The 5,602-nt window shown below is 24.7% G+C and overlaps 1 long non-coding RNA gene across 1 annotated transcript; it reads left to right on the forward strand.

The window, feature by feature from the left end:
* Positions 1 to 3,805: 3,805 nt before the first annotated feature.
* LOC140181792 (uncharacterized) lies at positions 3,806 to 5,319 on the forward strand. Its single transcript, XR_011877159.1, has 2 exons — positions 3,806 to 3,902; positions 4,714 to 5,319. It is a non-coding gene; the product is annotated as an uncharacterized lncRNA (long non-coding RNA).
* Positions 5,320 to 5,602: the final 283 nt, after the last annotated feature.

The following is a 5,602-nucleotide window of genomic DNA, read 5'->3' on the forward strand; positions in this document are numbered from 1 at the left end:
TTGAATACAATTTATTACAGTAAATTAATTATATCAAATAATTGATTTAATTAGATATTTAAATATCACACGATTTATTATAATTCATATCAATCAAATAATTGTAATTTATTATATCAATTATTTTAATTTATTAATTTATAAGGTACATAATAGCATAAATGATTTGTTACTTATAATGATTAAATACAATAAATACATATTAATTTAGTTTAAAAAATCATTGTTCATATGTTTTTCTATTTAAATTTTTTAATTTATTAAATCCAATCAATTATAATAAATTAATTATATCAACTAATTAATTCAATCAATTATTTTCTAATTTATTTTTTTGAATTCAATAAATCAAATAAAATCAATTATACTAATTATTTGTATATCAAATAACTAATTTGATTAATTCTTAAAAATATTTTTATTTAATTTAATTTATTTATTTAAATACATGAATTATAACTTATTAGTTTTTAATTTTATTACGATAAATATCAAATTCTATTCCGAATATAAAAAATATAAAATTTTATTCCTTCCATTTTTATTTTACCATTATAAAAGACCATATATACTAGAAGAAATTATCATTCATTTACCAATTACTCTTTCTTAGGTAACTTTTACAACAATTCTTTTTCTTCCTGTGAGGCGTCATCGCAAGAAAGCAACTATCGTGGACACAAACCACCACACACTCTTTAACTCACGTGCTCATCATTCAGAGCAATATATGATGTTATCCATGAAGCATTTATATACCATGGTATTATCATGTATGCATAAATAAAAAAATTTCATAATTAAGCTTAAGTCATTTACCTATTTGTGTGGTATATTATAGTGTAAAATTACTTTCAATTTGTGTTGTGCAATGATATTATGGTTTAATTTAAGCTTTTGTTTTAGAACTGTGTTATGATTTTATCTCATCATTTTCTCTTAGATATCAAGTTGATGTATTTTTATTTATTATTATTGAAACGGATATAATATAAAATTTGTAAAAAAAAATAAAACTCTCACACTCAATTTATTTTATTGTAGTCTTTTATCTCTTCTATTTCTTTTTATTTTCTTCTTATTCATTTTATTTTCTTTTTAAATATCATATAATTTATAATATATATGATAAAATAGATTATTTGTTACTTATACATTTATTCTTCTAAAATCTAAATCTGAATAATTATATCTTTAGTTTTAGTTATGAACAAAATATTATTAATACTAAATAATAATTAACCACTCATACTTTTAATCAAAGTGTTTGGATGATTTTTATAGTTATTAATATTAATTGTTAATTATTTTTCGTCAACAAATTATATTATAATTTTATGTTAGTTCATAATTGATTAATGATTAATATTCATGAAGCTATGTTGTTCTAAATTTTATATTTTACAAATATTTTATTTAAATATATTTTAAACATAAAAATGTGTTATTTTTAGTAATATCATACTTTTAATTTTTTTAATTATTCTAAATAAATATTTTATCAAATACTAATTAAAGCCATCCTTCTATTAGCTTTTACTAATTTATTATCTTTTTTTTTTTACCAAAGATATGAGACTCGAACCCGCAAGTATGGGGAGACTATGCCATTTGAGCTATAACTCATTGGCAACTTAATTGAATATGGGGAGACTATGCCATTTGAGCTATAAAATTCATTGGCCAAAAATTTGGAAAGATAGGAGACTCGAACCCACAACCTCTTAATTGAGTATGGGAAATCTATGCCATTTGAGCTATTACTCATTGGCAAGTTAACCTCTAACTATTATATAAAATTAAAATCGTATTAATGAATTTAATATTAAAGTTAATTTGGCTTTTTATTTAGAGTGTTTTTCAATTTTTTTAGTCTAATCAACAAAAATTATTCAATTATAAATAGTCACTTCTATCTTATTTTATATTATTAACTAATTAAAATTACTAAAATTTAATAATATAATTCTGTTTTATATTTTTATATTTAGTTCAATCCATCTAAGCTATATAATAATAATTTTAATTTTTATATTTTATAATGTAATACTACATACATTGATAGTAAAATAACATAGTAAATTTTCATGTTTTAATATTAAATATAAAATTAATACGTACAAAAATTTTTAAACTTTTAAATCAATACGAATCATTGTAAATAATACTTATTTATGGCATAAACAAAGAAATACAGAATCTTAAGTTTTGCATATAAAAATTTAAGAACATGTTATATGTACAAATGTAATTGCATAGTATTATTTTTTTAATGGTGTAGACCAACAACTCTAATTTTATTTCACGGTCAAATTAAAAAAAAAAACGTCATAATTTTAAAGGTAATCAGAAAAAACAACAAAATTAATCAAAAAAATAGTTAACTTATATTATTCTATTAATTATTTAATATATTAAATTATTTTATTTATATTAAGATTAATTTTAAATATTTTAAAATAAAAATATAATTAATTATAATTTGCATCTTAAATTATGTTGAGTATATGATATTCTATTGTACTGTTAAAAGTAAAAATGAGATAACAAATATAATTTTATCTCTTAATTCAGTATATTTATTTATATTTTATACTTTTTTTATGATTAATTTTGTACGGTGTTGATATATTAAATAAAAATACATGTTATAATAACAAAAAATGAAATAAAATTTCAATCAATAATTTTATATTCTTTACTTTTTTTCAGTTTTTTTTATTTTAATTTATTACTAAAAGGTAGTTAAATTCTATTGATACTGAAATAAAGTTGCAAAAAGGTCCATAGGGTATAATAAGTAAAAGAATATGATACCCGCATTACAATATCCAAATGAAACAACTTAATATCTAAAATATTTATCTTTCTCTTTCTCGCCGTCTATTATATTATCGATTCTATTATATAAAAATCAATTTTTTACATTTAATGATAGAGTTAACGTAGCATAAATGTTTCTGAGAGTGTTTCTTAATTTATTTTGTTTAAGTCATTAAATACAATTCATTATGATGCATTAATTATATCAACTAATTGATTTGATTAGATATTTAAGTATCACACAATTTAAAATTATGTATATTGATTTGATTTTTATGATATATAAATTTAAAGAATAAATTAAAATAATATAATTTATTACTTTTTCATTATTTTTAAGTACTTATTTATAAATATCTTTATCATTATTTTTTAGCTTTTAACATCTTATTATTTTACTCTCATAATACGATATAGATTAGTCCTTAAAATGATTATTGAAACTATTATTCTTACAATTTTTTTTGTTGTTTAAAAAACACTTGTTAGTGCTTTTTTTTTTCTCTCTCTCTCTATATATATATTTTAGTTTAACAGTCTACAAAATACAAATAATTACTAGCTAGCTAGTGGTATAAAGTAATAAAATTTAGGTTTCCAAAAGTTTAACTATATAAAAAAAAAGTGGTATAAAGTTTAAACTTAATTAGCACATAGACCGAAAAATTTGTTAACTCCTATAATAATACTACTTTTTTTTTTTGTGTGTCAAATATAATAATACTACTTAATTAAACAAAAGAATGATAGGGTTCACGATAAACCTGAGTTTATTATGTTTTTTTTTTTTTGGGACTACCTGAGTTTATTTTGTTTAATATTTTTGTGTTGCATCCATTCTTTATTAGTAGAAATTATAAATATTGAAAAATAATAGTACATAAATATAACTTTATATTATACGATTTAACATAAAAAGTGAAAAACATTGTCCCATATAAAATTTATTGGGCCTTTATGTAATATATTGGGCTTTTATTTCGTTTCTTCCACACTTAAATTTAAACACTCTTAAGGATTACACTCAAATTTGAAATCGCAGAGACTTACAAGAAATTCTTCTCCATCTCTGTTTCTTCGTAAGTTTCTCTTCTTCTCTTTGTTTTTAGTGTTCTGAATTTGGATTTTCTTCGCGATTTAGGTTCTCCTTCAAATCATCATCACATTATTTACAATTGCAACAGCTCAATCCTGAATGCTAATTCGTTTTTTTCTATTGTTAGTGCTCTGAATTTGGATTTTCTTTGCGATTTACGTTCTCCTTCAAATCATTATCAAATTATTTACAATTGCAACAGCTCAATCCTGAATGCTAATTCGTTTTTTTCTATTGTGTAGTTCTAGTTTTGAAAAATTCGGTTTCACGTTCTATGCTAGGGTTTCACACTAGTTACAGTTCAGTATTATGTGTGCCTTGTTTTTAAGAAAAGAAAGATTATTGGATGAATTATGAATTTTATAATGTTTTTGGTTCATATTCATAAAGTTGGATCTAGATTTAGAACGAAAATATCTTGCGTATGTGCTTCAGGAAATTGCCTCGGAAAATCTGGATATTCAGTGACATCCATAACAAGAATCCCTTGTAGGGGATCTCACTTGGAATCCCTTGTCCTCCTTCTCCTGTCGCCGGGAGACTTCCTTTTGGTGCTGCTCACAGCCTTATTTCCCAGATCTAGGACATCGTCATCAGCCATCTTAGAACAAAACGAGAATTAAATCAGCAAAGTTAACAAGAATCCTCATTTGACAAGCATAAGTTAACCCTCTTTAAATCTTTTATGTGTGAATTTTGAGTTGTATGTTTGATGATTTTAAAGAGGGTTAATTTATTTTTGTCAAGTGAGGATTCTTGTTAACTTTGCTGATTTAATTCTCGTTTTGTTCTAGTATGACTGATGACGATGTCCTAGGTCTGGGAAATGAGGCTGTGAGCGGCACCAAAAGGAAGTCTCCCGGCGACTACTCAGAAGAAGAAAAGGAGAAGGAGGACGAGGGATTCCAAGTGGAATCCCCTGAGAAGGAAAAATCTCCAGATAACAAAAGAGCAAGGACAGAAGAGGAGAATGTCTGAAGAGCAGGAGCAGAATCAAGTTGGAGAATTAGGTTGCAAACCAAATGATGGTACTACTGCAGAGGATGTTGCTGCCTGGCAGCTCCAGACAATTGAGGCAGATCCAATGCTTTTGTGCAGAGTATGTCAATGATAGTGATATATGGAAATAAGTGAAAATTAGGAGTTTATGCATATGTGAGATTGATGTTGTTTGGTGTTATGTAATAGTTTGTCATCATCATCTTGGTGATATGACCAGCTAAGTAGAAATTTCTATACTGAACCTTTATCACTCTATTGTATCACAGTTGTGCTTCACAGCTTCATAGTCTATTCCATGAATATCAGTTGTGATTATGTAATGTTAGTGTGCTGGTGTGAGGCAATACATTGCAACTAGATTTTTGGTTCAATAATGTCACCTTCATTTTCAGGAAAAAGACTCTCTCCTTTATGGAAATACTTATATTCAGTAAATTTTAAATTGATCTTTACTAAGTATGAGAGTGTACATCTTTGGGAGATTTTTGCAGACTTGTATCAATCGCTTGGCAGATAGCAGGTTCGCGATATGAGGATTCCAAGCTTGTAAAGAAAAGTGCATCCAATTCCAACAAAGATGATGTGATGCTTGAAGAGGAGCAACGAATGCATTCTGTTCCCCATTACTACATGCTGTTCTTGGAGAGGAGCAAAATGGAAATGAATTATAATATACAGTCC

The sequence above is a fragment of the Arachis hypogaea genome, chromosome 19 (assembly GCF_003086295.3).
Source record: "Arachis hypogaea cultivar Tifrunner chromosome 19, arahy.Tifrunner.gnm2.J5K5, whole genome shotgun sequence".
Taxonomy (NCBI): domain Eukaryota; kingdom Viridiplantae; phylum Streptophyta; class Magnoliopsida; order Fabales; family Fabaceae; genus Arachis; species Arachis hypogaea.